The sequence below is a fragment of the Elephantulus edwardii genome, unplaced genomic scaffold (assembly GCF_000299155.1).
Source record: "Elephantulus edwardii isolate Elephantulus edwardi_28Jun2011 unplaced genomic scaffold, EleEdw1.0 scaffold00037, whole genome shotgun sequence".
Classification (NCBI taxonomy): Eukaryota; Metazoa; Chordata; class Mammalia; order Macroscelidea; family Macroscelididae; genus Elephantulus; species Elephantulus edwardii.
Genome location: NW_006399787.1, coordinates 20598755 through 20606913, shown reverse-complemented (window position 1 = coordinate 20606913; position 8159 = coordinate 20598755).

The window sequence follows — 8159 nt, the reverse complement described above, 5'->3', positions numbered from 1 at the left end:
ACAGGGTGGCTCTTTGGAGGCAAGGATTCTGAGGCTCCATCTAACATACTTTGGACATGTTGTAAGAAGAGACCGGTCCTTGGAGAAGGACATCATGCTGGGGAGGGTGGAGGGACAGCACAGGAGGGGAAGGCCCTCTATGAGGTGGATTAATTTGGTGACTGGGGTTATCAGGATGGGTGTGTCAGAGACAGTGCGATTGGCACAAGACAGAGCAGAGTTTAGGGCTGTTGTGCATAGGGTCGCTATGAGTCGCAAGCGACACGACGGCACATAACAACAACACCACCACCACCACATTACTGCCAAGTTTGCCATTGTATCCCACCATCCCTTGTCTATTAGCATCGGTATAAAAAGTTGGACCTGGTACAGGGTATGAGACAACAACCTTTGTTTAAATCCACTGTGTTCATTTAAAAAACGGAATCCTTTTATCGGGATAATGATTATTAATTTTACCAACAAAATGCGGTGTTGTTATTTTACCAATCACCATTAAGTTAGTAATTGGTGTTTATTTATTGTATGTTAACAGAAGAATGATCTCTTTAGGATCAAATCTGCAAAGCTGTTGAAATCTCATTCTACCTCGAGTAATGACATTCCATAATTTTTCTATATATGTTGCTAGTTTTTTTAATGTTTATTGGGTAGGAATATCCATTCTAACAAATTCTCTTTTTGAAAGAGGATACCTGTGGGGGACTGTAAAGTAGGAATGATTATTAACTTTGGTTCAGATGGGGTATCTATGCAATCAAGAGAGGCAGTGGTTAAGCATTTCTCAATAGTTTTCAATTCCTGAATAGCCTTTTTTGTAAGTTCTCTGGGACTATTTAGGTCTGTAGGACCTTCTAAGGTCTTGAAAAGATGTTGAAGAACTTAAGTGGGAATACCCAGTGAAGGGCATACCCAATTAATATTTCCTAATAATTTTTGGAAGTTATTCAAGGCACATAAATTATCTTTACATATTTCTGTTTTTTTGAGGCATGAGTTTGGTTCCTTGAAAAACATATCCAAGATATTTATAAGGGAGTAGTAAGTTGAACTTTTCTCTGGGACTGTTCTTAGCTTGAACTATTCTAATTGTTCTACCCTGTATTGAAACATTTGTTGTAAAATCTTTGAATTTGGATGTTGTTGTTGTTGTTGTTATGTGCCGTTGAGTCACTTGCAACTCATATCCACCCTATGTACAAGAGCCCTAAATGCTGTTCTATCCTGTGCCAAGCTTCCCGTCTCTGACACACTCATTCCCACCACTCCAATCACAGAATTGATCCATCTCATCGAGGGTTTTCCTCTCCTGCACTGTCCCTCTACCCTCCCAAGCATGATGTCCCTCTCCAAGGACCAGTCCCTCTTTGCAACATGCCCAAAGTATGTCAGACGAAGCTTCAGAATCTTTGACTCTAAGGAGCATTCCAGCTTCACCCTCTCCAGGACAAACCTGTTCGTTATCCTAGCAGTCCATGGTATATTCAACACTCTTCTTCAGCACCACAGCTCAAAGGCTTCAATTCTCTTTCTATCATCCCTATTCACTGTCCACCTCTCCGATGCATAGCATGTAATTGCAAAGACTATAGCCCGGATCAGGCGCACCTTAGTCTCCAGCCTGATGTCATTGCTCTTCAGTACTCTTGAGAGGTTCCTCACAGCTGGCTTTCCCAATGCAGTTTGTCTCTTGATTTCCTGGCTGCTATTACCAAGAGTGCTGACTGTGGAGCGAAGCAAACTAAAACTGTTAACTATTTCAATCTCTCCACCATCCATACTGATGCTACCAGTTGGCCAAGTGGTGAGAATCTTTGTCTTCTTGATGTTGAGCTTCAATCCATATTGAAGGCTGCAGTCCTTAACCCTCTGCAGCAAGTGCTTCAGGTTCTCCTCAGTTTCAGCAAGCAGGGTTGTGCCATCTGCATAACACAGGTTGTTGATGACTTTTCTGCCAATCCTGATGCCACATTCCTCCTCATACAGACCAGTGTCTTGCATGATCTGTTCTGCATACAGATTGAAAAGGTATGGAGACAAAAGACATCCCTGACGAACCCCCTTCTTGATTTTGAACCATGTGGTGTCTCCTTGCTCTGTTCTGACAACTGCCTCTTGGTCCAGGTATAGGTTTCGCATTAGCACAATCAAATGTTCTGGGATTCCCATTCTTCTCAGAGTCAGGCATAGCTTGTTGTGATCCACACAGTCAAAAGCCGTTGCATAATAAATGAAGCACAGAAAGACATTCCTTTGGTAGTCTCTGCTTTCTGCCAAGATCCATCTAACATTAGCTATAATATCCCTGGTATCATGACCTCTTCTAAATCCAGCCTGCACATCTGCCAATTCTCTGTTGACGTATTGCTCCAATCATTTTGGATATCCAAAAGATAATTTTCAGCAGAATCTTGCTCGCATGTGATATTAGTGATATTGTTCAATAATTTTCACACTCTGTTGGGTCACCTTTCTTTAGAATTGGGATGAACAAAAAGAATATAATCCATGTAATGGTAAATTTTTCCTTCTGGAAACTTATCTTGAATTAATTGCAATGGTGGTTGTACAAACAACTGACACAAGGTGGGGCTGTTCAACATTCCTTGGGGCAAAAATTTGTACTGATACCTTTTTTACAGGCTCACTATGACTAGTTGTTAGTATGTTGTTGTTGTTAGGTGCCATTAAGTCGCCTATGTACAACAGCCCTAAACTGTGCTCTATCCTGTGCCGATCTCACTGTCTCCGACACACTACCCCCCATTACTTTAGTCATTGAATCAATCCATCTCATAGAGGATCTTCCTCTCCTGCGCTGTCCCTCCACCCTCCCAAGCATAACATCCCTCTCCAAGGACAGCAAATTTTTCACAATCTTGTGGCTGTAAAGGGACAGTATAAAAATAGTCCTTCACATCAATAATTGTAATAGACCAATTTTGGAGAATCATAGTATGAGAAGGAAACCCAGTTTGGAGGGGACCCATATGTTGGATGACACTATTAAATTTTCTAAGATCAATAACCATTCTCCACTTTCTTGACTTCTTTTTTATTACAAATACTGGGGAGTTCCAGGGGCTAGTTGAAGGTTCGATATGTCCAGCTTGAAGCTGATCAGCAACAATTTGTTTTAAGGCAGTTTCTCTGATTTCAAGGGCCACTGTTCAATCCATATTGGTTTTAAACATATCCACTTTAATGGTAGGGCAAAGCCTGGAACAGTGGCCCCTACTCGACACTTGGAAAACAAATGATTTCCTTCTGTAATTCTGTCAGAAATGGAGTCATTCCTTGCTCAAATTTGCCTAATCCTTTAACTGGATTATTTTCCATATTCATCATAATGTTTTTTTTTCTGGCACAGAAATTGTAGAAATATGAAGAAAAGTCCTCCACTGTTGTAATAAATCTCGGCCCCATAAATTAATAACAATATCTGCAATGAAAGGTTTGAAATGTGCAATCTGACCCTCAGGCCCTTTACAGAGTAACTTATGGGAGCTTTGGTAAACTTAATCTAATGTTCCAATACCAGTACATTTTGCTTTAATTATCTCTGGCCAGCTAGCTTGTGATATGATAGAAACATCTTCTCCAGTATCTAACAATCCTTTAATAGCATGTTACAGACCACTTTTCAGAGGGCTCTCAAAGTAGACTGTAGATTGAGATCTAGTATCATCAATGCAGCTTTGCCAAAAAATTCTCTTTCCTGTGCTACCAAACCTTTCTTCTCTTTTTATGGGGAACCTCTCCCTTTAAAATAAGCCAATGATAACAATTGAACAATTCTTTTCCCTTTTTATAGTGTCATAGTTTGTGTAACATGTGCCATCACACTAATTTCACCTTGGTAATCCTCATATATCACCCCTGCATGTACACGAAACACTTTTAAAGTCAGACTGCGCCTTCTTAATATTAACCCAACTGTATTTTCTGGAAAAGGACCATAAATATGTATATTTAATTTATACATTTCCAGTGCCAAGGGTCAAAATAGAGTGTTTTGCAGCTGGGTATCTAATGCAGCACTTTTTGTAGTTGCATGCATCAAATCTACAACTCAGTGACTGATGATTGATTCTTTGGATCCTGCTCTTGAATAGCCTGATGCATTAGATCATTGCTGACAAGAATAGTCGAGGGCTCGTAGTTTTTGTCCCTGAGCCCTGAGCTGAGCCTGAATGGTAGTTTCCCATCAGGGGGCTGCCATTTTTATCTCATTTGGATCGACACTCAGTAGTCCAGTGGAGCCCCTTTCCACATCTGCCACAAGGAGCAGTCTTTATATATCTTTCTTCTCTTTTTCCTCATTTTCCCTGGGATTCTTGCTACAGTCTTTCCTTATGTGCCCTAATTTTCCACAATTGAAGCATCTAGCCTGTCCTTGTTGGAGGCCCCCTGTAATAGCTGCTGCCAGCAAGTTTGCATGGCAAGTACGAGTGAATCATGACAAGCCTTAATATATTCCTCCAGAGGGCGCCCTGTGCCTTTAATGTCCTTAAGGCCTTTTGCCATTCTACATTGGCATTCTCATAACATAAAGTCTTTAATAAAAGATCTTGTACATAAGATTGAGAAATATTTCTACAAATGGCTGTCCTAAGTCAGGAGAGAAAATCAGTATATGGCTTTCCAGGATTTTGCATAATTTTACCGAAAGAGTGATGACTCTTTCCAGGGGCTTCTACTCTATTCCAAACTCTCAAACAGCACATTCTTATTTGCATAATGGTAACATCAGGGAGTACAGCCTGAGCTTGAAGGCTAGTAAATGTCTCTTTGTCCTGTTAGCTAATCAGAAGTCTGTCCAGGAGGATTGTGTTCCGCATTAACACAGGCCATCTGAGTGGCCTCTTCCCTCCACCATGTCTTGAAATGCAAATATTCCCCTGCCTCAAGTGTGGTCTTTGCTAATGTTTCCCAATCATATGGAATCAATCTATTTTCAGTGGCATAGTTAGTCAGCAATCCTATCACATAAATGGAATGCATACCATAAGAACGTATGTTGTTGTTGTTCTTATGTGCCGTCGAGTCGTTTCCGACTCATAGTGACCCTATGTACAACAGCCCTAAACCCTGCTCTATCCTGCGCCAACTGCACCTCCTCTGACACACGCATCCCGATTACCCCAGTCACCGAATCAACCCATCTCAAGGAGGGTCTTCCCCTCCTGCGTTGTCCCTCAACCCTCCCAAGCATGATGTCCCTCTCCAAGGACCCGTCCCTCCTGGCAACATGTCCAAAGTATGTCAGACGAAGCCCCAGAATCCTTGCCTCCAAGGAGTAGCTTGGTTTAATCCTCTCCAAGATAAATCTGTTTGTTTTCCTGGCAGTCCAGGGTACATTCAGTACCCTTCTCCAGCACCACAGCTCAAAAGCATCCACTCTCCTTCTGTCCTCCCTAATCATTGTCCAACTCTCTGATGCATAACAAGCGATTGCAAATACCATGGCCTGTATCAGGCGCACCTTAGTCTCCAGAGAGACACTGTTGCTCCTGAGTACCTTTGAGAGGTCCCTAACAGCAGACTTTCCCATCGCGATACGCCTTTTAATTTTCTGGCTGCTGGTGCCAAGAGTGTTGACTGTGGAGCTGAGCAAACTAAAGCTGTGAACACTCTCAATCTCTTCGTCATCCATCTTGATGCTGCCAGTTGGTCCAGTGGCAAGAATCTTTGTCTTCTTGACATTGAGCCTTAGTCCATACTGAAGGCTGCAGTCCTTGACCCTTCAGAGCAAGTGCATGAGGTCCTCCTCAGTTTCAGCAAGCAGGGTTGTGTCATCTGCATAACGGAGATGGTTAATAGACCTTCCACCAATCCTGATGCCACAATTCTCCTCATAGAGCCCAGCCTCTCGGATAATCTGCTCTGCATACATGTTGAAAAGGTATGGAGACAGGATGCATCCCTGGCGTACACCCTTCTCAATTTTGAGCCATGCAGTGTTACCCTGCTCTGTTCTGACTACTGCCTCTTGGTCCAAGTATAGGTTTCGTATTAGCACAATTAAATGTTCTGGGATAGCTTCTTTAAAAGATTTCAAGATCTTATAAGCAATCATATGATGATCAATTTGCATCTACCCCTGGGGGAACTGTGCATTTAGCAGACATCTGTTTTTGTATCACAGGGAACATAAGTGAATTGAGAGCTAGAGGAGTTAGCTCCTCCCTGTCCTCAGCTTCCATAAGTAACTTTTGAGTTGTAAATTCCCCTGTAGTTAAAAGCCTCTGCATAGCCACTGGACCTACATGTTATTCAGGGTGAAAGAAAGAAATACAGAGGTGTAGGACGTGCAGTTGGTTGTGTAGCAGTAGGGGATGTGGAAACCTGAGATGTAACGGGAACTTGTATGGGAGCCTTTAAAGGAATAGCACCGTAAGAAGGTTCATCATGTTGACATTTAGGTTATTAATTGAATTTATTTTCCTGCTTTCTAAAAGTCACAGCATCCATCCTTTCAACAGTTTGCTGAACATGTGCCTTAAGTACAGAATAACCCTCAGGATGTATGGTGGGAGGCACTTTTCCCCCTTCCTCCTGATGTGGAGGAAAGTGTTATAATTCATCTGAGGATGTGAAAGAGCTTTCCTCTTCTTTTAACAAATCAGGATTTTTATCTCTCTCTTCCTCAGTTATAGGAGGAGGAGGTACCCCAGGAGATGCAAGCCTTCCAAAATTCTGGAGCAGCTGCAGTGGCTGACATAAATTATCATCAGCCAACTCATATCCCCTATGCTCATATTGTTATCGCGGCTTTGTTGCTCACAATCAGTCTCTGACTTGTAAGGGTTGTAGAGCAATGAAAATTAAATTGCACAATGACCAGACCTGTATGGGTATAGGGTTTTTTGTCTGATGTGCCCTTATGAGGGCTCTCATAACCTGTTTCAACACCTTCAGATTTAATTGTGTTTTTCCTGAAGGGTGAAACCAATAACAATGTTTTCTTACCACAGAGAATAAATCCTTAAAAGTAGACATTATCACATTCATCCCAGAGCCTTGTAATAAAGCTCTTAAAAGGTTAATATACAGGGTCCTTGTGGATGGGGAATTCCTCATGATTTCTTTTTTTTGCTTCTGCCTCTGAGTTTTTAAAACAGTTTATTAAGGTTTGGAGGGTACGAAAAACCTCATGAAACCTTTTCTACTTCTCTGCCTGGATTTTTACCAGATTTTAGGGCATTTTGAGAAATTTCTTATGACTTCACTGCTGTCTGGAAAGATCGCCTACTCTAGGTGTACACGCTATTTTCATTCTCTTCGGTTGCACTAGTTCACTTACCTTTGCCCCATGTTTGGGCACCACTTGAAGTTCATGGGTTTTCTGTGATTGTGAGTCACAGAAGGTAAAGACCTACGAGTGATGATTCAAAAAGGTGAAGGACCAAAAGCTCTATCAGGCGAATGGCAAAATAGACCTGTCCTGTCCTCTCTTTTATTACAGAAATGGGCAAAGCATACATAAAGAAAGTCATGTACACTTTTTTCAGGGTAAAGAAAAACAGGAAACATTCTTACTGAAGTAAATGATCTTTGACTACTCAAGGATCTGTGTTCTTTATCTTATCTCAAGAAAGCAAATGGGTACGTAAAGAAAGATCCAGGGGAAGTGCCAAGGCTGTTTGCAATCCCCTGCATTCCAGGAGATCTTGTTAGCAAGAACTCCTCTGGTGTACTTAACACTTTAGGGGTCAGAGACTCAGAAGATTGCTGACAAAGAATAGCTCTTAGGACTAGATCTAGGCTATTTTCCACCCAGATCCCCTGAAGGTCCCTCATTTTCAAGGGTCTCAGGTTTTCCTGGAACATTTCCTTGTTCAGCAGACTTTTTGTTGTCACTAACTCTTCAGGTATCCTTCATTTCTCCCTTTTTGATTTTGCTGAGTGTCATGAAGCATAAGAGAGAACATGGCATTTTTCCTTCTTTCCTCTAGTTGCCATCAATGAAGTCTTGCTTCAAAAGAATAACAATACTTCACCGAAGACGACATTCAGATGGCTAACAAACACATGAAGAAATGCTCAAAATCCCTAGCCCCAAGAGAGATGCAAATTAAAACAACTATGAGATATCATTTCACCCCAGTCAAAATAGCAAAATTGAACAGAACAGCAAGCAACAAATGCTGGCG